General features: G+C 47.3%; 1 protein-coding gene across 1 annotated transcript in view; it reads left to right on the top strand.

The window, feature by feature from the left end:
• Positions 1-696: 696 nt before the first annotated feature.
• The window catches only part of CDH23 (cadherin related 23), a 516,293-nt gene continuing 489,383 nt past the window's right edge, over positions 697-27,606 (top strand). The window contains exon 1 of the mRNA XM_054034015.1: positions 697-880. The gene's annotated coding sequence lies outside the window, so the exon portion shown is untranslated. The remainder of the gene's footprint in view (positions 881-27,606) is intronic.

Here is a 27,606-nt window from a genome sequence, read left to right as displayed (position 1 = left end):
GTGAGTGAGTGAGAGCAGAGACAGCCCGGGCGAGGGGAGGATCGGAGAGGCAGGGAACTCACTAGCAAACAGCATCAGCTGCTGCACCTGAGTCTGGTTTCTGCGCTCCGCTCGGCTTCTCTCTGGGGGATTTGTAGAGTCACCAAAGCAGCAACTACCATGACATCAGCTGAGGGCAGTTTAACGCGCACTGAAATATTCATTACCTGGCAATGAGGCGCTGCCGCCTTGCAAAGTGATCAGCAGCAGCAGCTGTGCTGCTTGCACTCATTCGCCCCCCATCCCCTCTCTCGTTTGCATTCGAGGGGCTCAGTTTACTCCTATTGTTTCCAAAGCCGGGGTGCGGTCGAATCCCCGGGAGTCCCTGATGGCGCTGTCCCCGTGGAACCCCGCAGCACCCCCTTCCTCTGCCCCGCGGCTCTCGCAGAGGGGAGCAGTGTAAACGGACCTAAGGGGGGGAGAAAGAAGCTAAAGTTGCCCGCGGCCGCCATGGCCTCGGACAGAGCAGTCAGCGAGGCGCTGGGCTACAGCAGGACTCCTCCAGGGTGCGCTGGGCTGTGAGGGCATCGCTCTGCCGCGGGTTTCGCTTACGCCGAATCAAGCCGTGTGAACGTTCCGTGCGCGCAGTGGACACGCTATCGTTGTTGGGCAATGGAAACGGGCTGGAAGTGGCGGGGAAGGGCTCCGAGCTGGAGTTGATGACGGATCTCTCCCTGCCGGCCTTGAACTTTCCATCCTTTGCAAGGGATTCGTTAGCCCGGAGGAGGGGACCGGGGGGAAGAATTTCCAACCTTGCAGCCTCTGAAGGGGCAGAGTGAGCCTCCTCCCGCGTCATTACAGAGCAAGCGGTCCCCAGACGCGGTGCGCTCCCGGGCGTCAGGTAAGGCGAAGTTTTACAGCCTCTGTCTCATCCTCCGCTCGGTAGCTGTCGGTGTAATCGTGTCTAGTCCGGAGCGGACGGGAGAAACACTTGTTACCTCGCAGCCTGTTTCTCTGGATCGCATCCCTCAGCTGTTATGTGAAGAGACATCTCCCTCCCCCCATTTCGTGTCTTTGTGTTGCGCTGTGTTTTGGTGGGGGGTGGGAAGGAGGCAGCCAGCCTACCTTGGAAGATCAATATTTTAAATACAAAGTGAAAGCAACAATCGAACTAATTCCCCACTCTCTCCCCCGCCCCCATATCCTTTCTTTTTGTTTTGCAAGGAAACTTTTTTTTTAATTCTCCCTGTCAAATTGCCCAGGGAGAAGGGGCTTTTTCGGCGGGGTTGCCCCTATTTAATTTCTGTGCCTGTGATCATTTAAAAATATCTGTTAAACCCCCCAGCCCTTCCCGTGACTTGGTGCCCTGGCAATATGCTGAGATGGGGCATCCCTCAATGGCCGCACGTTGTAAGTTTCTGACAACTTTCCAAATGCAGTTATCGCTATGGGCATGATCGATCTCGCGGTGTGTGCGGAGCATGCCAGGCTGGTGCCATGCCAGAGAGCTGCATGAGTTTGGCTAGGGATTAGCAGGCCTGGCATTCCTCCCCCCGTTTATACATGGAGTCCTCCTAGGTAATGGGCAAAAGATATCCACCCCCACCCCCCGGACAAGTTGAATCTTATTTATATGGTGCCATAGATGCGCATCGCTCTTCAGATGCCTGGTTCATTCACAAGGCTGGCGCTGCAGAGGCTGTCTGTAGTATAACACACCCTCTCTGGGGAGGGGTCACAGCACAGACACCGCCTGTCTATGGCCAGCGCCTCGGTTTCCAGCCGAACCTCTCGGCGTGCCAGAGCAGGGGAAATCTTCGCCCGCTCCGCTGGGCTCCCAGCTCGGACAGGCTGAACCGGCGAGCCGCGGGCTGGGGGAAGGTGCGAGCCATGTCCTGCCAGCTGGCCAAGCGGCGTGTCCCCCGGCCCGGAGCGGCACAGCCCCTCACCGGGCGGGGGGTGGGGGGAGGTTCGCACCGCTGGCGGCTCGGCCTCCAAACCCCAGATGGGGAAGCCTTGACGTACAGACCAGGGACCCTGTAGCGCCGTGCTGCTTGTCCTGGGCTTGAACTAGTTGTAGGGGTGGTGGGTACCTGTTGCAGGCTAGTCTGTGTCCTGGCATGCGTGTGTTGGACGTAGGGAGCCGTTCGGACCCCTTTCTCCAGTTCGGGGATGCTAATGGAGCGATATCAAACTGGGACCACTCCTCCCCCAGCGCGAACAAGGGGGTAACCCCGCCAGATCGCGCAAGAGGGTCTGTTTAAAAAATAATAAGCCATAGGGAGAGAAGGTTCTTTGCAAGGATAGTTTGATAAGCGGATTTTATTGCTTAACCTACCACTAGTTCCAGTTTCAATTGCTCCTGTACAAAAAGGCTAATATTTATTATTTCTATAGTGCCTGAGGGGTACATGATGATGAAAAGGCAAAGTCTGTCCTGAGGACAATCTAAGCTAGACAATGGAGGGAAAGATTAAAACGAAGATGGATGAGGACCAGGAGAGAGGCTTTCATTGTGTATACATTTCGGCCCCGATTCTGCAATGAGAACCATGAAGTGGCCTTCTGCCTACATGGAATTCATGACAGGATCAGGACCTTGGATTGTTTGGAGTATCTTTTTTGGTTGGGGCCGTGAATTTGATATTAATATGTCAACATACTAACAAATCAAAATAGAAACGATCAGTTTGTGAGGGTAAGAAGTAATAGCCTACATGGATTTATTAAGAATAAGTCATGTCAAACCAACCCACTTTTCTTATACTCAAAGAGTATTTTTCAGGTATCTAAAAGGGTGTCATAAGGAGGTGGGAGAAAACTTGTTCATCTTAGCCTCTAAGGATAGAACAAGAAGCAGTGGGCTTAAACTGCAGCAAGGGAGGTTTAGGTTGGAAATTAGGAAAAAGTTCCTAACTGTCAGGGTGGTTAAACATTGGAATAAACTGCCTAGGGAGGTTGTGGAATCTCCATCTCTGGAGATATTTAAGAGTAGGTTAGATAAATGTCTATCAGGGATGGTCTAGACAGTATTTGGTCCTGCTATGAGGTAGGCCTCTCGAGGTCCCTTCCAGTCCTAGAGTCTATGAATCTTATTTGATAGGGTTAATAGCCTACTGCATAGGAGGGAAGCCATAGTTGTGGTATATCTTGATTTTTAGTAAGGCTTTTGACACAGTCGCGTATGACATTCTCATATGCAAACAAGGGAAATTACCAAAAGCTGAGTGCATAACTGGTTGAAAGAGCATACTCCAAGAGTATTTATCAATGATTCACTGTCAATCTGGGAGGATGTATCTAGTAGGGTCCCCATGGGTCTGTCCTGTGTCCACTACTAGTCAATATTTTCATTAATGACTTGGCTAATGGAATATAGAGTATCCTTAAGATTTGCAGATAACTCCAAACTGGGAGGGTTGCAAGCTCTGTGGAGGACAGGATTAGAATTCAAAATGAGATTGACAGATTGGAGAAATGGTTTGAAATCAACAAGATGAAATTCAATAAAGAAAATTGCAAAGTACTAGAATTATAAAGGAAAAAATCAAATGCACAACTACAAAATAGGGAATAAGTGACTAGGTAGTAGTACTGCAGTATAGCGGATCACACACTGAATATCAGCCAACAACGTGATGCAGTTGCGAAAAAGGCTAATATCATTCTGGGATATATTAACAAGTGTGTCATCTATAAAACAGGCAGGAACTGTCCTGCTTTATTTGGCACTGGTGAATCCTCGGCTGGAGTACTGTGTCCAGTCTGGAAACCACACTTTAAGAAAGATATGGACAAAGTGGAGAGAGTCTAAAGGAGAGCAACAAAAATGATAAAAGATTTAGAAAACCTGACCTGTGAGGAAAGATTTAAAAAGAACTGGGCATGTTTAGTCTTGAAAAAAGAAGGCTGTGGACAGGGGGAGTGGAGGGGGAACCTGATAACTGTCTTCAAATACGTTAAGAGCTGTTTATAAAGAAGACAGTGATTGATCGTTCTCCGTGTCCTTTGAAGATAGGACAAGAAGTAATGGGCTTAATCTGCAGTGAGGTAGATTGATGTTAGATAGTTGAAAAAACTTTCTAACTATAAGGATAATTAAGTTTTGGAATAGACTTCCGAGGGAGGCTGTGGAATCCCCATCATTTGGAGTTTTTAAAGAACAGGTTAGACAAAAAACTGTCAGGGATGATCTAAATGTACTTGCTCCTGTCTCAGGGCAGGGGGCTGGACTAACTGACCTCTCAAAATCCCTTTCAGTCCAAAATGTCTATGATTCTATTTTTGCTTATATGTTGTATCCACATCCTCCATCCTTTGCTTGTTTGTATCTTTAGACTGTAAGTTCTCCAGGACAGGGATGATCCCTTCTGTGTTTATGCAGCACAATGGGGTCTTGCTCCTCCTCTGAATCTTTGGGCACTGCCATAACATAAGTACTTACTACTAATAATTAATATTCGAGAGAGAAGCAGAGTCTGGCAAGAGGTCAGCCATGGAAGAATATCTGAATGGAGACCAGATTGAAAGCTGCGTGGTATGTAGACTCTTGGAGGGTATTCTAGTTCTGAGGGTTTGTAATCACCTGTTTAATGTGGTGCAATCTGCCAGTAGCAAAGTTTCCAGAAAAAGCTGCTTAGTGCCACAGGGTCTTACTGAAGTGGAGATATCATTGTTTGTAGGTGCGCCCAGCATAGCTGTACCAGCACATGAAAAATTCAGAGGGACCAAAATGATCACAAGACAAAGAGTATTTCTTCTTGCCTTGAGATCACGATGACAAAGATGAAACCATTAAAGCACCTGGAGAAGTTTTAAATCGCAGTGTAGAAAAAGAAAACGTGAAGGAGTACTTCCCTGAGGCAATGACAGTAATGGAATAATCAATCTATTGTTACTATTGCATGAGCCAACTTCTTTTCTCCTTTAGAAAGATATCAGAAAGTTGATTCACTCAAACTGAGGTCCTATAGAGGCCAGCATTTTCCCATGACTCAAGATCCCTGGTTGGGTGCCAAAAGACATAGCTATAGATTTTTATTTTTAACTGTGAGATTTTCCTGGGGATTTTCATTATAATGATAAAGCTAAGTAAAGAAGTCTGTCCTAGTGAGACAGGGTAAGTGCCACCCTCAATCCTTCCTGTGCCACGTGGGTGTAAAACACTACTGCTGGTATGAGAACCAAATTCTGATTTGGGAGTGGCTTACACCCACTTTGCACAGTTGTAAATGGCTATACAAGGTGCAGAGAGACTGGCGAATCAGGCATAATATTCAGCTGTGGAATACTTCAGTTTGCCTTCTCATATCTGAGATGTGCATGCGGAAGAGGCCAGTCTAGAATGTGGCATGTCTAGTGATTGACATGCCCAGTTGCAGTAATACCTGCCTAGTGAAAGTCTTCAGGAAAGGGACAGACTAGGAAGAACACACCTGTCCCAAGGCTGCAGCAAGCTGCTTGTGCCACCACCCAGCAACAGTGACATATTGGTAAGTGAAAGGGATGTTTAGGAAGTAAAAGAGCATGAATAACTTAGTGGAAATGTCAGTGTGAGGACTGTAAAAGCAGCAAAGAGTCCTGTGGCACCTTATAGACTTACAGACGTATTGGAGCATGAGCTTTCGTGCGTGAATACCCACTTCGTCGGGTGCATGTGTGAGGACTGCTCTGCATGCCAAGAAATTAGCTGCTCTGATTGCTGGAGTATATGTTTGCATTTCTTATTACTGAACATTGTGTTTTTTAAATATATATTTGCTTCCATGGTACGGGCTGTAGGGAGTGCAAGTTTCTTCTGGAGTGAGAATTGAAGTGAGCAAGGCTGCCACTTGAGTAGATGACAGAGACCAAGTTGAAGGGGAGGATGCATAGTGATTACAGAAGAAATGACATGGTGGTTCTGATTTTGACAAATGTCATATTCATGTCAATTTCCTTGCATCCAAGACTTTGCAGATCAAAGGCCAAATGACTCCTGGTTTTGATTTTAGATGCCAGGCAGGAAGCAGGGAAAGATTCCAAACTTTTTAAGGCAGATAGTAGAAAAAGGAAGAGGACTGAACTTCCAAAAAAGCATAATGTACAGGAATGTGTCTGTACCACAGGAGCAAGAGTTTGAATTAGGCCTCCTCTGCAGTGGTTCCTAAGAACAGTTTAAAAAAAAATGATAACCAGACAGAACTGCTTTCTAGCTAATGAGAGTTGGGGGTATCTTAAAATAAAGAAAATACAATCTTGAAATGGAAAATGACTTTTTTGACAAAACAACTTTTTACAAATGAGTTTTTTTTTAATCGAAAATGATTGGGTTTTCAGGTTTTAAATTAAAAACAAACCAACCAGTGGACCAAAACAAACAAAAATAATCTTTCATTGAAGTTCTTCAGTGGAAAACAAATCCTTTTCTGACCAGCTCAATTTGACTGGCCAGTGTGGATGCTCCCAAATTATATAAGAACGGTGGCTCTCATTATTTGGTTGGTTTGTTCTTATTGGGTTGGGGACACAGTAGGAGCTTTTTTTAGAGCGTCCTCTAGTCTCAAGAGTATTGTTTTGACAAACTCTTGTAACACAATTTGGTCCCTGTTCATACTGTCCAGTCAAAATGTGTTAGCCTCCCATTTGGCTACAGGGGAGTTCAGGCCTAATTTAGATGGTCAACTCACAGGTGCTCTTTGTCTCTTTGCTCTGTGTTTGTAAAACACCCAGCACAATGGGGTCCTGATCCATGTCTGGGGTCCTAGGTGCTACCGTAATACAAATAATTAGTAGACCATGCTTAATTGCCATTTTAAACATGGCTGGGGAAAAACAGTTTAGTTATTAACATTCAGTTAAAAAGTAACCAGAATTCTTGACGGTGTAAGTTTTATTTTGCATAAGTATGAAGAAAGAAGGTGATGGGCTGAGGCAGCCTGGTTGATGAGACGAACTAAGAGACATGAAACAATTTACTGCCTGTGTTAGATTAGCAACTGAGCTATGGGAGGGGAAAACAGCAACTCAGAAGCTCTATCGCAGGCAGAGAGGGGAGGAATAGCAGAATAAAAGTTGGCTCTGTGGATACTGAGAGAAGAGAGCCCAGAGAGGGGTAAAGGCCATTGCATTAATTAGCTCTATCTAGAGTCATTGGGAGTCTGGAGTTCAGCTACATGGCCCCTTCTTTATTGTTCAGCACCAAACTGTGTGCAGTGCCTGGGGACTTCCCTGTGTAACTCTTGGGTTCTCTCGCACAAGGCAGGGTCCCTTATATAACTAGAGAGTTTACAGTTAGGCATAGATTCAGACCTTTCAGAGAAGTCCCAAGATAAGTGGAGAGGAGAATCCCCTTCTCTTTCTCTCATGTCCCTCTTATCTCTCCCCTTATTCCCATCTGCCTCCAATTTGTCTGGTGCTGCTGCTCCTTGCCACTGCTGAGTGATGCTGAAAATTTCATGAGTTTTCAGGCCCATGTAAATCAGCTGTTTCTGATCTGGAACCATAACTGTGTTTGAGGGGAAGAGGGCACTTTGGATCTGGGTTCCTCAAAATTAGAGTGTGGGGAGGTTTGGAGGACCACACCTCTAGTAGTGCTGCAGGTTGAGCTTGAGAGATCGTGTGTGTCACAGAGCAGCCCGTGGGAATGTGTTGGTTCAGAAGACATTTTGTTTAGAAAAATATATCAAAACATTCCATTCTGGAACCATTAAAAGAAAAAAAAAAAAGTTGAAATGACTTTTTCATTTTTTAAATGTTGCTACCCATTATAATATAAAATAAAGACAACACTGAAATGAAATGTTTTTATTGTAATGAAATGGTTTGTTTCCAATGATCCCCCCCCAACCCCCAATCATTTTGTGGGAAACTTCAAAAATTGATGTTTCATTCCTATTTGGAATTAAAACAAATTTCAAAAACATGGAATTTCCCATGAAATAGAAATTCTGGTTCCCACACAGCTCTGAGAGTAACTGTGGGGCTTGTTGGGTTTGCCTCTGCATGCTACTAGTCCTGAATGATTTGCAGGAGAGCTGTGATCAATTGGTTAACAAGGGACCCAACGCACCGATTGTCTTTTGCCACATTTATGCTCAAGGGAATCCCATTAAAGGGCAAGATTGCTCCACAACATTACATTACATGTATATTGCTTTAAAATAAATAAATAAAAGCAATGAGATGTTTTGTGTTTTTTTTTTTTTTTAAACCTCCCCCTCCCCCATGGCCTCCAAGGAGTACTGAGAACTCTATCTTAAAATTGATTTAATTTGTCAAGTTTCTTAAATGTATTGGCTGCCCTCTGTGCAGATGTCTTTAAATGCAGATCGCTTTTAAATTTAAATAGTTTAGGATACAAGATTTGCTTGATCTGGGGCTGTGCCTTTCTCTTTTTTTAGAACATAAAGAGTCCCAGCTGTTGCTGCTGCTGTTGCCATGAGTGTATATGTGCAGGCACAACATATGTCTTGACATCACCACTGTAGAATTTTAAATGTAGTGCTTGCTCTCTGATTACATGTCCTTTTATGCTCATTGGGCAAACTGACCCCAATTGTTCACAACAGCCACTGGAATTTTTCTCCTGTAAAATTCCCTTCACTGTACTAGTGGCAACTACTGTAATAATGCTACTTTGTGTGTTTAGGGCCTGGGCTTGCAAGCATGTAGGCCCATGCTTAACTTCAAACACATGTTTGTACAGCGCCTAGCACAAGTGGGGAAAGACAAACAGGGTGTCTCGCCAAAGGCTGGGCTGGGCTTGCTTTGTGTGTGGGCTGCACCACCACAGTAGCTGAGGCTTGAAGTGGAAGCCTTTGTGGTCCCTGGGCAGAGAAGCTTCTCTGACTTTGTTGAGCTAGTAGGAGCTGTACTGAGCTTCTATTAGATCCCCCCTCTTTTTTCCAATAACTTGCCAGTGGACAGACCTGCAGGAACACTGGGACATTTTGTTCTCTTTCGTAGACCTGGTATATTGGAGGCTGGGGGCTAATTCCTCCAGACTGGGGAGAGAAGGGTGTATGTGTGTGGAGGGAGAGCTTTGAACAACAGGCTAATCTTTACACTGTCTTTGCTGGATTTAATGGACACAAGCAAGGATCTGAGAGTCACTGAACTGTCACAGAAACATACTTAGGTGATGAGTGTCTCTCTTGGTGTATCTGAAGTACTAGATTTCTGGAACTGCCGTGTGGGGCAGGGGTGAGCCAGAGCTACCGTTACAGGAGACCACCCTCAAAGAAGTAATAAAAGCCATCCATTAAAACATTTAAACAACAGTACATGAGACCAGCCTTAGCAGTGTGCTCTTTAGGTGACCAGAGGTGGGTTTCTTCCACAGATACAAGAGCCTCTGACAGACATTGACAACTTCTAAAAATAACCTATTTCAGTGAAACCCCATTAAACCTTGCTGCCCTCTTTCCTGTATTTATTTCCCCATTTTTGTTTGTTTAGCATCCAACACATGCTAGGGGCTTCTCAAACACAGGGTGTGATGGTGCTGCCCGTGGGAGCCAGCTGAGGTCACTCAATCAGGGTGAACTGCAAACAAAACGGGGCAGACAAACCCCAAAAGCTGGTGGATATTCCAATGCATACGTTTACCAAGCCAGCACAAAATCGCTCCTGTAGTACCTCACTGGTTACTCAGAAGTCCAAACAACGCAGTTCCCTTAAAGTGCCCAACCTCAGGCCTACGTCCAGACACACCTGTCAGATATGATGATTATTAGTGAAAATCTTACTACATCATATAAAAGAAAAGGTTCTTCCAATCCCAAAGGATCAGCCACATACCCAGCTCTAATACTAACTTAGATCTTACCCAAAATACACACAATAGCCAATTCTTATTAACTAAGTTAAAATTTATTAAAAAAAAAAAGAGTGAGTGAGTGTTGGTTAAAAGATCAATATACATACAGACTTGAATTCAATTCTTGAGGTTCAGATACATAGCAGAGGTGAGCTTGTAGTTGACAAAAGTCCTTTTAGAAATAGTCCATAGGTTATAGTCCAATGTCCATATTCAGGGTGGCTCCAGTCAGTGACTGGGGATCTCAATCCTTATGGCTTACGATTTCCCCCTCTTCAAACCCAAAGCAGATCTGAGATGAAGTAGGATCATGTCCCAGGGTTCTTAGACATTTCCAGCAGCCTTTTGGCCTGAGAAAACAATAGGCCTAACTCTCCTCCTTCCAAACATCCTGGCAATTAGCACAGGATAATTTATCCATTAAACAGTTCAGATACAGGTTACCACAACCTTCAAAGAGACATAGAGACAATAATACTATTTCACTCAAGTATCATCACACATGTTAATATTCCTTTTTGATCTTTGAATTTAAAACTATAGCAATAGACAAGACTTGTTTGCTTACATCACAAGCCCTGAGCAAACATCTACCCTTTTACCAATGCAGAATTGCATTTCAAAGCTCTATTCATTTACATATCTTCCTAACCAGTCTAGGTTCACCCATGGGTCAGGTCAGTCTGAGTTAATTAACTCTTTCTAGCCCTGTCACCTTCCAATTAAATATTATATCACACTCATAACGTCACACAGGTTCAAGATTCCTGCTCTAAGGACCTACTGTCATACAATGGGCAGACAAGATATGGGACTCAACTAAAGCAAAGGATTGAGGAAGTGGTAATTCTCTCCTCTCCCCACACCACCACTTCTCTCTTAGGCCTGGTCTACACTAACCCACCAATTCAAACTAAGGTACGCAACTTCAGCTACGTGAATAACGTAGCTGAAGTTCGAAGTACCTTAGTTCGAACTTACCTCGGTCCAGACGCGGCAGGCAGGCTCCCCTGTCGACTTCGCAGTTCTCCTCTCTCCGAGCTGGAGTACCCCAGTCGACGGTGAGCACTTCCGGGTTCGACTTATCTCGTCCAGACAAGACGCGATATGTCGAACCCAGAAGTTCGATTTGCTTGCCGCCGAACTACCGGGTAGTGTAGACCTACCCTTAGTGTTCCTTTTTCTCTCTGTTCTTCCCTCCCCTCCCCTCCCCGTCCCTTCCTTAGTGATTACCAAGAGGCTGGTGGTGTAACATGATCTTGTGCAGATCCTCTCCCAATTCCTGACCAGGGGTCTGGAACAAGTGAAGAAGGCTGTCCCTCTTTTTAAAAAAACACAAATTATCCCAAGTTTCATACTGGACCCATTGTATATGGGGTTAGGACTTGGGTAGTCTTTGCATTGCTTAGTGGATGTCGATGCAGCATGGACATTTCAATAAAGCTGATCAGACAAGGCTGCAATGAAAATAACGACTCATCTTGGGCAAGCACCCAAAGGCTCTGAAGTTCATGCAAACTATCAAAATCTCCTCTTAAGCCTGAAGGATTGGGCAGAAACAAGAACAGCTTTTCTTTTGATTGGAACTACAGAGCCAAGAATGTAGTGAAAAGCTAACCGACGGCCTTCAAATCTCAACAAAGGCTGAAGTTTCAGGTGTCCTGTCTTTAATCCACATTGATTTGCACCATTCCTCAGCCAAGTCTGAGGGTTTGACATCACCACCACTTCTGAGAAGTGAATTGTGATCTCACCAAAGTGTCATAAATTAAAGAATCAAAGAAATGAGTCTGAAGAGGAAGGAAAAAGACTATTTTATACATAAATCTTGGTAGACTGTAATGATGGGGAAGGAAACATGGGGAAAAAAGGACTGGACAGCTTAGTGGGACCTCAGCAACTGATCAGGAATGTTTGCATAAGTGTGTGTGTTGTGGCTGTTTAACTACTGAACATCTAATAAGTTGCAAAATAGTTTGTTTCATGGTAGGTATTTTGTTTTTCATTTTGTATCTATCCTTCTTTGAGCGAACGAGGTGGCAGTTTTGGTCTGACTGTTCTAAGTACCCCCTTCTTCCCTTCCTCTTACTACCCCCAATTTTTAAAAGGTTTCAACAAGCAAGTGATTAGCCACAGCGTGCCCACAGTGTTACTATATCAGGCAAAGTGTCAGTTTCATTAGCTTGAACAGCTAGTGGGCCTTGGAAAGGTCTGTAGCAGAAAAGTGCCTCTCCCTGAGAGTTAAGTGAGCTTTGTGCAAAATCAGCAAGGACACTCTCTCTCTCTCTCTTGATTTGGATGAAGAGAAAAATGGGTTGAAAGCTTTTGCAGCTGAGACTGCCTAGAGCGACTTCTGCTTCTGGAGCACCCTTTGGGTTTTTTTGAGATTTGCCCTTTCAGCCCCCTGCTCCACAGCTGTAGGAATGGACAATATGCCACACAGGTTGTTTATTGCAAATACCAAATGCAAACACCCAAACTGGAATTGCAGTAGTTAGAGATGGAAAAGAACGATGAAATCCTTGGCGTTCATCCCACTGCATCATCTGCATGTGTCTGGTTCATATACAGATACTGAAATGGAGTTTCGATGGAGTCTGAGTATTTGGGGGTAGGGAGAAACAGAAATTTGGAAGGGCTTTAAAATCTAACTTGATTTCTGGTATTTGTGAATTTCCAGTTTTTAAATCAGTAGCTTTTTTTACTGAATTTGCCATGTTTAGCTTTTGCATCCAGAATTCTTTACAGGGGAAAGCACAACTTAAGGAAAATAGAGGCGGCTTTTCTTTTTGCTGGGAGAGGGAAAATGTTAAGTGTTTGATGGACTGAAACAACAGAAAGATGTACTCTAGGCTAGTGTTTCTCAATGACTGGTACCAGTCTCTGAGATCTCCCTGACACAGTTTAGGAAGGCAGTAAGCTGGCCCTTGATATCAAAAAGGTTGAGGAACACTGCTCTAGGCAAGTGCAGGTCAAATTCACCCCACACAGTGCTGTCAGTGCACAGCAATCCTGGCCTGCAACTCCCTGCTGCTCTTCCAGTGCTGCACCTCATGCCAGTAACGCACAGACTACAATCCTGAGTGATTAGCGATCTGACTCGTGTGCATTTGAAACTAAGACGACAGTCTTATTCGGTAGATAAAAAATGAAACTGCTGCTTGTGAGTCAAGTCCCCTCTGTGGATGTCTTTGAAAGTTGCAAAATAAATTATTGTGTGACTCTTGTTCATATGTGGAGTAGCCAGAATTTCCCATCCTGGAAAGCTTCCATGCGGGATATGTGTATGTACAAATACACTGCCAGAGGGTGATAGATTCTAGGCCAATATATGAGCATTCAGGGCTCCTCTTTGAGTCATTCTGATGATAGCTGCTTGAAACCAGCATGAAAGTGCAGTGTAATTACGGATGCGTCATATGAGCAGGTGGATCTTGTTAGGTCCCACCGGGGTATAAGAGGAAAGGATGTAGGGTCTGGAACACAGAACTCCTGCAGGGAAAATGCTATGAACAGCTAAATATAGGGAGGAAACTTAGGCTGAAGTCTGTGTGACCTAGTGGATAGGTCACTGGACTGGGACTTGAAATCGGAGTCACAGTTGTGCCTCCATTTTCCCAGCTGTGAAAGGGGATGATACTAACCACTTTTGTAAAACACTTTGAGCACTGTGGGGAATTGTGGGTGCACACAGAGCCCAGGCATGGGTGGCGGAGAGATATTGGTATGGATGGGGGAGGGACATGGCACAGACAGAGCCTGATGTGGCAGAGGAGTGAATGGGAGGGCACAGATGGGGGGAAGCAGCTGCAGAAAGTCCCTGAAATAGAGAGGGATGGGAGGGTGACCCACAGGGAGCTTATGGGGGCAGGGGGAGGGAATGGAGGGATGCAAGAAGCCGCTGGTATGTGCAAAGAGCTTGGTGTACATACGCAACCAAGTATGTGACACTGTAGTGAAGCCAAAGCCCAGGAAAGGGTGAGTTTGGACTACATGTAGTGTGTGTAATATCCAGTTCAGAGCAGGAGGGGGAAATCTACCTCCTGACAAACTGCTGTTCAGGTCGGGTTGGATCCTGCTTTCTGTGAGGTAAATAACGAAACTCCCATTGACTTTAATCAGAGCAGGTTTAAGCTCTAAGAGCCTGGAGAGTCTCCCATTGAGTTCAGCGGCCTTTGTATCAGGCCTCAAGTGCCTAGCCTTTCCTGAAGCTGTTTGCCCTTCTATGGCAGCAGCACAGTGCCCGTTTGTGTGTTTTAAACACAGCCCCCTCTGCTGAGTAGAGTCCGCCCGCTGTTCAAAACACAAACCGACGCAAACCGCACACACTGACTTCATGCGTGTGTTCATCTTCTGTGTCGCTTGAAGGAAATGTTTGCCTTCCAGAGAGAGTGAGGCCTCCCAAGTGGAGGCTGATTGCTAATGACAGTAGAATTAGATGGTAATTTGCAGATCAACTGCAGAGACACTGTGCTGGCAACTTTGGACTTTACCCAAGGAATTGATCTCGTTTCCCTCTGTGTATTGTGTTGTATTCACAGCATACGCACAAAGACAGAGATGGAAAAACAGGAATACTCTTGCTGGAAAGTTGCAACATGACACACTTATTTCTTAGAATTCAAAATTGCACAAGAACCTGAAAGCGCAGAGGGAAAACTTGCTGCTTCCTAGGCAGTGAGGCACAACTCACCCCACCTTGCATGAGAATGGCTCTTTACAGACTGACTGTGCAGGGGCCCTATAGCCTGCAAGCAGGATCAGGACCGTCCCTCTCCCCCTACTCTTACAGTGATAGCTTACAATTCCAACACAGTCCTCAATACACCACATACTGGGGCAGGGTTGCTCTTTTTTCATTCTGTGTGTAAATGTACAGCACCTGACACAGTGTGGCTCAGACCCCTGAGTGGGGTCTCTAGGCACTACCACTGTACAAATAATAAATAACAGTAATAATACCCAATATTCCTATTAGCAGCCACCTAGCACAGCAAGGAGGTGAATCTTTCTTACCTCCCTCAGTCTCCCGTTGTAAATAGTGCAGAGTTGGGGGGAGGGAGGGGAGAAGGAGATGTATCTTACATTTGGCAACTCAGCGTTATAGGAAAAATGGCTTTCTGAACAGACACTGTGCTTCTCAGTGTTAGTACAGTGTTGCAGCCAATTGCATGCCCATCATAGAAGGAGGAGGTCATACGCTGCAGGTTATTCTGAGGACACCCTCTTTTCCCCTTTCTTTTCTGCCAAGATGGGCAGGGGAAAGGTGCAAATGTATGTTTCCCCCCTGCCCACTTTAGTGCACTGGTCAGGAGTAGGGTGACCATATTTCCCTATGCTGAAAATATGGGATACCTGGTAAAATTATTCGTATTCGAGTGAGTTCAATGGCAATCAATCAGAACTAAGCAGTACAAACGTTCAAATTAACATCAAGTTGCATAGGTGCTGATTTGCCCTCTGCCCGGTGGGTGCTTGACCTGCTCCTGCCCTGCCCTCGCTCCGCCCTCATTCCACCCCTTTCCTAAAGTCCCTGCCCCCTTCCCGCCCCATTCCACCCCCTTCCCCCAAGGCCCTGCCCCTACCCCGCCTCCTTCCCTGAACATGCTGCATCCCTGTTCCTCTCCCTACCTCCCAGAAAGTCCTAAGCGCTGCCAAACAGCTGTTAGGTGGCGGGGAAGCACTGGGAGGGATGGGGTGGAGCAGGGACATGACGCGCTGGTGGCGGCAGAGAAGGAGGCTAGGAGGGGGGAGCTTGGCTGCCGGTGGGTGCAACCACTAATTTTCACCCATGGGTGCTCCAGCCCCGGCGCACCCACGGAGTCGGCGCCTATATTAAATTGACTGAGCCCCTGTTAAAAAGAAATACTGCGTAGTTGAATTCTTTTTATTTACCTTCTTATCTTTAAGGCTTTAGGGATCACATGGGGAGGGGACACACACACACACTCTCCCATACACCTCTCTCAAACGGGGGGGTGACCAACTGACCTGACCCTCCCTACCCAGCCCTCTCCACCCTCCACGCCTGGCTGGACCCCCGGGACAAACCCGCCTCTCCTGGTACTCGCACCACACCTTCCCAAGTCAACCCACTGGGGGTGGGGTGGGTGGCACGCCAGGTCACATGCCCCCTCCCCAGATTTCTGCCAGCGTTCACACCAGAATGTGGCCAGCAGCAGCCTTTAAGCACCGTGTGGATGGGAAGGGAGCCGCTTCGAGCTGCAGCAGCGGGGGTAGGAGGGATGACCTGGCCTGTGTCTTTGCAGAACTCCTCTCTTTTCCCGCCTCCCCCAACCCTCTCCTGTGGCTCGAAGCAGCTTGTCCTTTCCTGCCTGCACCTTGTGGAAAGGCAGCTAACACCTTCAGGCTGCTGCTGGCCAGGGCCGGCTTTAGGCTGATTCAGCCGATTTGGCTGAATCGGGCCCCGCAGCTGTCCACCCCTCCCCGAGCTCACTTTCCCCTCCTCCCCTTCCCTGAATGCTCCGCCCCCTGCTCCTCCCTCTCCCCTGCTTCCTGCAAATCAGATGTTCACGGGAGGTCTGAAAACAAGCAGGGGCAGGTGGGCAGCAGCAGGTAAGCTGGGGCAGAGGGGGACGCAAGGAGGAGGGCTCTGGGGAGGCGCGGCGCGGCCCAGTCCGGCCCTGGCCGAGCGGCTCCCTCCGGCCCCACTTCCGGCCAAGTGGCTCCGGCCCCGGCCCCAGCGGCTCTGGCCCAGCTAGGGCGCCGGCCCCGGTTCCAGCCCCAAGCCCCGCGACCCTGGCCGGAGCACAGCCTGATTCCTGGGGATGGGGCTTGCCAGTTCCAGGAATCGGGCCCTGCTCTTGCTAAAGCCGGTCCTGTTGCCGGCCATCAATGTAACCCATCCGCCTCTTGTCACTCGGCTACAATGTGGGCAGAAAGGGGTTAAGCCCTAAACAGTAAGGATGCATTGTGTACCAGGGCCCAGGGAACCTGACTGTAGGGGCTTCAGCAAACCCGGCCAGACAGGTGGGTCAGCAGAGGAGGGGCAGGAACTGGGGTAGGGTTGGATGAAGAGGGTGCTATGCCCCTGTTGAGGGGGCTGCTGTGGAGCCTGCAGGATCGGGGCATGAACAGGCTGGAAATTGCTCCCCCTCCCCCGCATTCCAGAGCTTAGCTGAGGGGCGGAGAGGCTTCCCCATGTCATAGGGTTACCATATTTTGTGCCTCCAAATGGAGGACACTCCATGGGGCCCAGCCCCGCCCCCGCCCCAACTCCGCCCCCTCCCCTGCTTCCCGCGAACATTTGATTCGCGGGAAGCCTGAAGCAGGTAAGGGGGAGTGTGGGGGGAGGAGGTGCGGCCCAGGCTGGCCCCCCGGCGGCTCCAGCTTGGGTCGGCTCGGGCCCTGGGGTGCCGGCCCCGGCCCCCGGCCGATCACCCCCGGCCCGCCCAGCACTGCCGGCCCCCGCGCCCCCGGCTCCCCACCCGGCCCCGCGCCCAACCCGGCCCGGCACTGCGACCCCGGCTCCTGGCCCGGCCTGGCCCCCGGCACTGCGCGCCCGGCCCGGCGCCCGGCCCGGCATCATGCCCGCGACCCTGGCCCGGCCCCGCACCGCTGACCCCGGCCGAACCCTCCCTCCCTCCCGATTTTCCCGGACATGCCTGGCTTTTGGGGATTTCCCCCCGGATGGGGATTTGAGCCCCCAAAAGCCGGACATGTCTGGGAAAATCTGGATGTATGGTAACCCTACCGTGTCAGCCCTGAGTGCACCAAAGCCCCGCACAGCGCTTGGCTCCTCCTGGCCAGTGCCCCGCGCCGGAGGGTGTTGGGCTTTCCCAGGGCACTGGCTCAGCCAGAGGCAGTAGGGGAAGGAGGAAGGAACATGCTGGCCAGGCTGTTGGTGAGCAGAGTGCTCTGACCAGGGGCTGTTTCTCCGCTCAGTGCTGGGTGCAGGAGGGATGTGGAGGAGCAGTGGGGCGGGGCGGGGGTGAAGGGGCAAAGCAGGGAGAGGACAGTGAGAGGGGAAGCACATAAAGGGTCGATGGGTGGGCAGCAGAGGTGACACAACCCGCTGGCGCCTGCCTGCACTCACCAGCCAGTGCAGCTTGCAGCGGGCAGCCAGTGGCGGCCGGAAACAGGATGGGGGCAGGGACCTGCTGGCCGAGAGCCAGCACACAGTGGAGGCTGTGCTGATGGACCAGAAGGGGGAGTAGCTGGCCCGGCACGTTGCAGATTTGCCCTGCCACCAGCCTTGCACACCCTCCCACATCGTCGGCCATTGGACCCACTCTCCGCTGGTGAGCAGGGATCTGGCCAGCAGCAGAACCCACCTGTACTGATGGGGGAGGGCAGAGGCGGACAGAAAATGCATGAAAATTTACCTGTTATTAAGAAAAAGTCGGAACACCTGCAGGAGGGCTTTAATATGGGACTGTCCTTTTAAAAATGGGACATCTGGTCACCCTGGTCAGGAGGGAAGGTGAGGGAGTTGATTTCATAGAAGGTTTTCAAATGTGCTTTTTCTCCTATGATGCATGGGACTGTCTGCCATAGCCACTTGCTCTGACTCTGTTTGGGATATAGATCTTGGGGGATGTGCTTTGTTGTAAGATTTAAGGGTAGATTGCTGTGGCTCCATTTTGCAAGGTACAATTCAGGAGGGGACTTGTTGCAGTATCACCCCCTGGACCAGCTATCCTTTCCCTCCTTGCTTCCCTAGCCCTCAGCCATGTTGTGATAATTTTAGAAGCGGGTGTATCTTGATCATTCAGCCCATGGGGTAACCAGCGGATCCCAATTCTTCTGTGAAATTGCTTGCCTTGTCTTGGTATCCAAGAGAGAGATGTGGTGGTGAAGGGTACATAGATGGGAGACTAGACTCTATATATTAAGCATCCCCCCCCCCACACACACACACCTGCTGTGGCGTTCACAAAAAAATTGTTGTATTCTTGCCCCCCAAAACACACTGGCCATATTCATGCTCCCTTCTCTCACATCCCTGTGCCTTACACCCCCATCAAATGTCTACAGATATGTTGGCCCGTATTTATTTAACAAGGGAAGTGGTTTTGGTTTTTTTTTTTTTTTTTTTTTCTTTTTTCCCTTTTTTCTTTTTTCCCCACCATGGGGTTGGAGGTGGGGGGTGGAGAAAGAGGGCAAAATTCTTCACTGGGAACAAATCTCATTTTCAAGAGTCCTGACAAAATGAGCCATAAAATTACAATATTTCAAAGCGCTCTGTAATTCCAGTGCAGATGGCTCTTCATCATGGAATCTGAAAGCTCAGAAAATCTAAAACTCATTAGATTAAAATAAACCACCTACTGCGAGGAAGAAAAGCTTATTTATCAATATCAATTTACTTCTGATTACCCTGCTCTGCAATTTGTTATTTTCAGGAATTATGACTTGTGTATTGCTCATGCCAATGTAATTTTTTTTAAACTTTAGTTTACTTTTCTGTAAAATGTATTTATTTTAAACACCTAGCTAGAAACTAGTGGTAGATCCCTGAGCAGGAGGAGCTACTAGCAAATTGTGACAAAAAGTGAACCATTTGTGTTGCAAAAGATCTACAAGTTATTGGAGGAAGGTGGGAGGGAAGTGTGTGTGTTAGTAAGAACTGGGGCTCTGATGCAGTAGTATAATGGGGCAGGGATTTGACCAGGGAGCTGTGGCAGGCACATAGTAGAGGTGGGAAAAACATTCCATTCATAGAATTGGCCTTGGTTGGAGCTGGACCCGCATTTATGCAGCATTGGTGGTTTGTACAAACTTTGCACAAGTTTCTTGTCAAGTTGGATCCAAATGTGTTTGCAGTCTGTAGATACTAGCAAATGTTTGCAGGCTGAAATTTACTCGTGCTTTTGGAACACAGCTTGCATTCACAAGGGGAAGGGATAGCTCAGTGGTTTGAGCATTGGCCTGCTAAACCCATGGTTGTGAGTTCAATCCTTGGCTACTTAAGGGATCTGGGGCAAAATCAGTACCCGATCCTGCTAGTGAAGGCAGGGGGCTGGACTCGATGACCTTTCGGGGTCCCTTCCAGTTCTAGAAGATAGGATATCTGCATATATTATTATTATTATTAATTAGAGGTCACATGGGGAAACTGGTGTCTTTCAGTAGAACCATTTCTTGGTTCTGTCAAAGCTGACAGGTTCTGTCCCACATGTTCTCACCAGGATTCAACATGAGGTTAATTCAAAGATTAACCGTTTTAAAAAACAATTTCCAGCTGGACTTGGTCATGGTTGCATGGCTTTACTATGCACAAATCTCTGAATAGAAATTCATTATGAGGCCATGTCTACACTGCATAACTATGCTGGCATAGGGTATATCTACATTGCAGCGGCTGCAGCAGCAGAGCTATGGAGCCACAGCTGTGTCACTGTAGCATCCTACATCAATGGAAGGGTTCTCTCTGTCAGTGTAGGTAATCCACTTCTCTGAGCCTGGTAGCTAGGTCAATAGAAGAATTTTTCTGTCAACCTCGGTGCATTTATAGTGGGGGTTAGGTTGACCTAACTAAGTTGTGTACACAGCATGAAATTGTTCACAGCCTTCAGCAATGTAGTGAGGTCACCTAAATTTTAGGTGTAGACTAGGCCTTTGATGCAGCCTGTGCCAACAGAAAGAGGAGTTGTGCCAGCATAGCTACACCACTTCCCTAGGCAATGTTTAGCTATGCTGACAGAAGCACTCTTCTGTTGGCATAGGAGTGCCTATGCTAGGGTTTTGCTAACATAGCAATTCTGCTGGGCCTGGGTGTCTTTGTGTGCTAGCCAACAAAGCTATGCTGGCATAAGTTTGTAGTGTAGACATGCCCTGAGGTGCCATGGGATCACTTGGGATCCAAATTTAATTCTGTGCCGATTAAGTAGTTAATTGTGGCAGTATCTTAAATAGTTGTCTTAATGCAGTTGGTGATTTCCCAGTGATCATCAAAGCTCTGGACAAACATTAACTAAGACAAATGTCCATAGAATTGCTAGAGGTCAAGGGACATCAAGCACCTCTTTCAGACATAAATGAAGGAAGTTCAGAACTGAAATCTGATTTGAATCCAAACTTCTACCAAATTTGAAGATGTTTAGGTTAATTGTTTTGGCTCAAACCCGTTCTAGAAAAGCTCAATTAGCAAGGCAGATCCAAAGTTGGGGACCAGAGTGAGGGGCTTGTCGTCATGCATACCGAAGATCAGATTTTGGCCCTAAATGTTTAAATATGGGTTAGAATGTGTTGAGAAGCCCAATTTAAAGTTGTCTTTTGTCTGTCTGTCCATAAGTCCCATGCTGTGGTTCTGTATGTGGCTATTTAATAACAGGGTTTTACAAAGGAAGTTCTCCTCTCATAGCCTACTGATGTTTCTGTATGTGTGTGTGGGGTGTTTTTTTTAACATCCCTGCTTCATACTATGATTCCATTGTGGCTATTTTGTTGTTGTCATTGCCGATGTGTTTCCCCGTTTAGGGGTCTTTCTGTCTACATTTTAAAGACCATTGTCATGTTGAAATCTCCATGGGTTAGAAAGAGGGATGTGTTTTCCACTTCCTTTGTTCCTGAATAATTGGGAGCAGAAGGAAGAGAGAGAGCCAGGTGTGATGGGGAAAATCACTGCAATGGTGGCAGTCAGAAAGCCACCGCAGAAGAAGCCGCCTTGACAGGTAGATGAATGCCACATGCGCGCACACACACACACACAGATCCCTATTGGGTTGCCAGTGATCATTTTTGTCTTGTCTTTTCTAAAGGAAGCAAATACCATTAGTGGGTAGCCTCAGCTGTCGTTTTCCAGCTGCAATTATTCTGTGAATGGGGGGAGAGGGAAAGGGCGTGGGGCGGAGGCTCGTTAATTGCTTGATGTGCGTCTAGAGAGGCGGTTTGGGGAAGGGGGCTGAGAGGGGCTGTGTACTGAGCAGTGCCTCACACAAAAGCTGTTTGGGAGACACTTTTGATTTATACTTTCATTTCTTCTTTATGCTCTTGGAACAGCATGCAGCAAACAGAAAGACTGACACTGTAAATTAAAGACACAAATATTGTGGTGGTGTTCGGGAAAGAGAAGACCAGGTGGGGGAAAGGGAAGAGGCGATTGTAGGTTTGGGATTATAAAAATGCCAGCAGCAGCCCAAATGTTTCTGCCTGGCTGCCAACAGGGCACAAGCAATGCAGAAGCTGTTGCTGTTCTGACTAAGGCAATTAAGGGTACTTTGTATGTATAACAACTCCTCTCGCACAGAAGTGTCCCAACAGTGCATTTAAAATAACCAATACAGGTGCACAGCCCTATAAACTGCCACTTCCCAGCCTGATAACAATACACAGAACAGCAAATCCAGACGTGGCGTGAGCGGGTGCATCAAGTCCATAATTCTTCTAGATGAAACGCTGGCAGCTTCTCCACCACTTGTTGCCAATTTCACCTTGATTAATTTACAGTGAGGGCATGGGATGGGGAACTGGAGCACGGGCCTCCTGGGGTGACTGCAACTCAACATAACAAAGTGAAGACTAAGTCCCTTGAAAGAGCATTTTTATCATTGCACTCTCTGCCCCATAACGACAGGCTTCTGAACCAAAGGCAGAGATGACCTATAGTGATTTCTAGGTAGGCACTGAGCCAAGACCATAAACCCAGGGGATGTACCTCTACTAATTTCAGCCCCAATCCTGCAATCTGGCCCATGTGGGCAGAAAGTCAGTGAGGCTCTACACTCTGTGAACGCAGATCTGATTGCAGGCCTGTTATCTAAAGTGCTACCCCCACTTCTAGCTAAGGTAATCCGGATGCTGCATATGTCACAATAAAACACTCACATTTCTCTTTCAGAATATGCAGCACCGAGGAAAAAGGCTATGAGTAAGGGGCCAATATTGTCTCACTAAAAGTCTCTGTGGGAGCACAGATGAACACATGTAGTGAAATGGGTGTCACTGGGGAGTGAGTTGTACATCTTCAAAACACACCATAGGTGGATGGTCAAAGCACCATAGGTGGATGGTCAAAGCACCAAAGTCTGAGCAGAAGTTTCAAGTAACATGCTGAGCAGGTGTGTCTGTGTCACCCTCTAGTGGCTGGATTGCTTAGCAGCTTGAGTTTGCTACTGCCCCTAAGCTAATGGAGCTTGTCATTTAACTTAAACAGTAGCGCCCAGGGCTGGCTCCGGGCACCAGCAAAGGAAGCAGGTGCTTGTGGCGGTCAATGGAAAGGGGCGGCATGTCCCGGTCTTCAGCGGCAATTCGGCGTCAGGTCCCTCAGTCCCTCTCGGAGCGAAGGACTTGCCGCCGAAGAATGAAGCAGCACGGCTGAGCTGCTGCCGAACTGCTGCAGATCGGGGCTTTATCTTCTTCTTCTTTTTTTTTTTTTTTTTTTTTGGCACTTCATCGCTTGGGGCAGCAAAAAAGCTGGAGCCGGCCCTGGTAGCGCCTCGTGCTTTTAGATCCAGAGGTCCCAGTTTCAGTTCCCTTGGGTGACCCATCCAGAGCCCTTATTAGATTTATATATACAAGAAACTATATTTCTACAGTGAATTGTTTTAGCAAAGAATCTCTTTCAGGGACAAGGAACAATTAAATATTCTCTCCAACGCAGAATTTTAAAGTTCTCCCTTGAAATTCCTAAATCCACAATATCAAAACAAAACCATCTCCAGAAACCAGTGTGGAGAAATGCAATATTAATGAAGACAATCAAAATGGCATTTCAAGCAATTACTTATGTAATGAAAAAGTGACTTGGAATATACAACATTCAGATTATCATTCAATTTAAAAGGGAGGCTGTCAACTGTCTTTATTTCTAAATAATTTGAATGGTTTTTCCACTGCCAGTTGTTTTAGAAACACACTCTGAGAAGCTGGAAAATAACATTTCACCTCTCTGGCTTGTGGTGGCCGCAGTTCAAAACCACAAACACAGTTTCCTCCTCTTGCGAGTCTCATGCAGCAGACGGCAGCAGGATGGGATGTTTTGTTGACATCTCCATTTGGGCCGCAGCAGCATCCTCTCTGGTGCCAGCAAAACGTGCGCCGCTCTGGAATTAGGGTTTCTTGACTGCGTGCTGGAAAGGGACACTCATACTTTGGTTATGATGTGTCACACCACAATGGCAATGCTTTAAAGGGGACCTGCAATGGAAGAAAATGGGTTTGTGGCTTTTTGGATTTTCCTCAGCCCAGTAATGTACAGCCTGGTAGGTTGTGGGGGGAGGGAGGGAGTAGAAGGCACTAAGAGGGGGCTTGTGACAGAGTGCAGGGCCAGCACTCTGGTCACTGCAGCTCTAATTAATTACTGCAGAGCAGACAGGGCCGGCTCCAGGGTTTTGGCCGCCCCAAGCAGCCAAAACAAAACAAAACAAAAAGCCGCGATCGCGATCTGCGGTGGCAATTCGGCGGGATGTCCTTCACTCCCAGGCGGAGCGAGGGACCGTCCACCGAATACCTGGACGTGCCGCCCCTCTCCGGAGCGGCCGCCCCAAGCACCTGCTTGAGAAGCTGGTGCCTGGAGCCGGCCCTGAGAGCAGATCTCACTTAAGAAGAGCTGTACCTAATTGATGGGTGAGGAGAACTAAGTGGCTAATTAAGCCATCAGGCAGATGGTACAAAAGGCACAGGAAGGAAGTGGAATGGGAAGAAGCAGATTGCTTCCCCCTGCTTGTCTCAGGAGCTGAGGGCTCCCAGGGGCTGTAGGTGTAAAGCTCTATAGTCAAGATTGGCTCCAGGCACCAGCCGACCAAGCCCATGCTTGGGGCAGCACCTGGAGGGGGGCAGCGCTCCGGCCGGCTGGGGAGAGCGGGGCCGTGGCCGGGCTCACCGCCCTCCCCCAGGCGCTCCAGCCGGCCGGGGAGAGCGGGTCCGTGGCCGGTCAGGGAGACCAGGGCCGCGGCGGGCTCGCCGCCCCTTCTCCCCTCCCCGGCGCTCCGGCCGGCCGGGGAGAGCTGGGCCGCAGCCGGGCTCGCTGCCCTCCCCGGCCGCGCTCCCCACCGGCGGGGCCGGGGGCGGTGGGAGGCTTTTTTGCCTAGGGCTCTGGCTATAGTGTACCAGGGTTATGGGAATCCACACGGTAAACAAACTGCATGGGGTGTTTACCAGCAAAAAGGTCTCTTAGCTGTGTGTGTGAACTTGAGCAGAGGCAGAAGTGAGCAGGACCTGCCACACAGCTTAAGACTGGTGTGTGTGAGGTGGTTTGTTGTAGGTCTTGTCTAGCCTGTTTTTCCTGGTTGACTCCATGGGGACTGAACTGGTAAGAAATACCCTGTACGTAAAACCTGATGAATTGAGAGAAGGAATTTATTTATATTCAAACATTTCAGACTTTTGTTAATATCTATGACTGAAACATTTGGGAAAAATACTAGCTTATTTAAGATTCAACATTCCTGCTCTTTCAGTTAAAGGCTGAGAACTCTCAATTCACATCTGAGACCTCCACCGAGGTTCATGATTTCCAAAGGTTACATTTTAGAAAATAAAAAAGGCAGAATTGATCCCAGTTTTTTCCTGAAGTGTTGCTGCCTATAGAATATCCGTGAGTGCTCTAGTTTTATGAATCAGATAATGGTGTATCCATCACTTCCCTTGGAGGGGAGCTGTTCCACACATTTGTCTGATAGGGACAATTCCATTTCTAATTGTGATGAGGGAGCCTCACAAGTTTTGGCTTTTCCGATTAGCGTGGATCCTTTAGCAAACTAACTGGACCCTTTTAGTTCTGATCTGGTGGGCTGGAAATCTCCAAAGAATTGCCTCCTAATGGTTTCTCAGCTTCCAGTCCCAGCTGGACAGGTGAATGAAAAATGGGAAAATCAGTCAATCAATAAAAGCTTACATACCTTTCCATTTTTAAATTAATGTTGGTGCCCAAACCTTCCTTACTCTTGCTCATTTTCATTGTGTTATTTCTATGTTCTATCCTTTGGTCTATGTTGTGATGTTCCTTTAGAGAAGGAGAAGGGAGGATGCTCTTTGGCTAAGGGTGTGTGAATATTAGCCTGGAAACTTTCATCACAGATGAGGAAGATGAGTATAAAGGTTGCTCAACAATCGAGAGAGAGCCCCTAGTATGTTCATAACTCTGGCTGGTTACAATCTGGGTTGAAGGTGCTGACAGTGGAGCTGTTCCTGGCTGATCTTTAGCAGGACCACAACGGAAGTCCCTCTTATTGCATTGTGATCACTCTCTGCCCTCCCCCCTGCTTCCCCCAGTGCAAGCTACTAGCTGAGTTAGAAGCCTTGCTGGATTCCACGTGAGTTCACCTCCTCCTTGGTCACAGCAGTAGGTTTGAAAAAGCAGCAATACTGAGGGAAAGGATTTGGGTGTACAGGATTAGTGAGAGTGGGGGAATTTGCACCTTGCATGGCGTTTAGGAATGGAAGAGCAAGGGAATGCATGATGAGAAGAGAAAGTTCTTTGTCCTGTGATGGGCTAAATATATGGGTAATAGCAGTGGAAGTTGCTCAGTGGGTTTGATCCTGCAAGACGCTGAGCACTTTGGTGGCAATTGAGAAAGGAGCACATAAGCACATGCCTCACTTCCCAGGGGCTGCTCATGTGCATAAAAGTTAAGCGTGTGCTTAAGTGAGTTATTGTATCACGCAGGATTGACTTCAATGTCTTGTTGTGTAGGAAATCTTCCCAGAATTCAAGTGGGACAGAGACTTTCAGGGCCCTCCCAGCTTGAGGCACAAATTATCTCAATTTTGGCAAGATGGTGACACCTCCCCTCCCCTCCAGCAAGTAACTTGATGATGATGATGATGTAGATTCATTTGCACATACACTGAGCTGTCCTCATGAGGTGAGGTGACGCAAACCAAATGTGAATATGCAGTTTGGAGCGAGGGGGGAGAGAGAGAGAGCGAGCCTCTATATGATAAGAGGTGCCATCTTACTGATAACTCATTAAAGTAAGGTCCTGTCTGCCTGTTTGTGGTGGTTGCAGTCCAAGTGGGAGTTCTCCATATCAAAGCACTTCATCCAGGATCCACTGCTTTATTAATCTACCCCTTGAGTACAACTGGTGTTACATGAAATGAAGTTTAGCACATTTTAGTCGGTATATACATGCTTTTATTTCAAGCTCCAGTTATTGGACCATATCCTCCGTTAGCGTAAGCCAGTGTAGCTCTGTTGAAGACTGTGGGAATGCTGATTTACAACAGCTGAGGATCTTGGCCTTAATTTTACAGCATCCAGCAATGTGGTCAGTGGGTACAGATAGATCAGTCAGACATGGAACCTATCCCCAACCACTTAGTCTAAGGCCCCCACCCCCTCAAAGGAGAATCCTTACCCATGCTGAATCAGTGGGACTCCATGGCGGCTTGAGTCTGCCTGATCAGATTGTTTGCAGGATGTAAGATACTAGACAAGACGCAACAAGAGAATATAACAAAAGAAGGAGTGGTAACGTGGGATGGAGATGAAAATGGTTACAAATAAGAATACTTAATTGTTACATATACATTTTGGGTTTTTTTCTGTTTAAATGTATATACATACACACACACTCTCTGTGAGTGCATAATACCTGCATAGTGTATACTTGTCGCCAGGACAGTATATATTTTACTATCAATCATATAATTTGATTTTATTTTTCTCATTTTAAAATACAAATGTTCTGTGGTTTGGAGGTTTTTGAGTCGTCCCCCCCCCCCCCCCCCGTCTCTTTTATTTAATCATCTGAAAACAATGTAAGCATCTGACCATTCTAACCATTTCTGTTTGCATTTTTAATTCTGTGGTTTCATTGTAAGAAGCCATGTGCTCTGTTAATACTAGCCTGGGAAATTCTAGAAGCTAAGTGGGGTGCTAGAGTGCTTATTTGCATGCTAATGTATTCAATGTTCTTCCA

The sequence above is a fragment of the Malaclemys terrapin genome, chromosome 7 (genome assembly GCF_027887155.1).
Source record: "Malaclemys terrapin pileata isolate rMalTer1 chromosome 7, rMalTer1.hap1, whole genome shotgun sequence".
In the NCBI taxonomy this organism is placed as follows: Eukaryota; Metazoa; Chordata; order Testudines; family Emydidae; genus Malaclemys; species Malaclemys terrapin.
The sequence above is the reverse complement of the archived record's forward strand: the minus strand, read 5'-3'. Positions and strand labels throughout refer to the sequence as shown.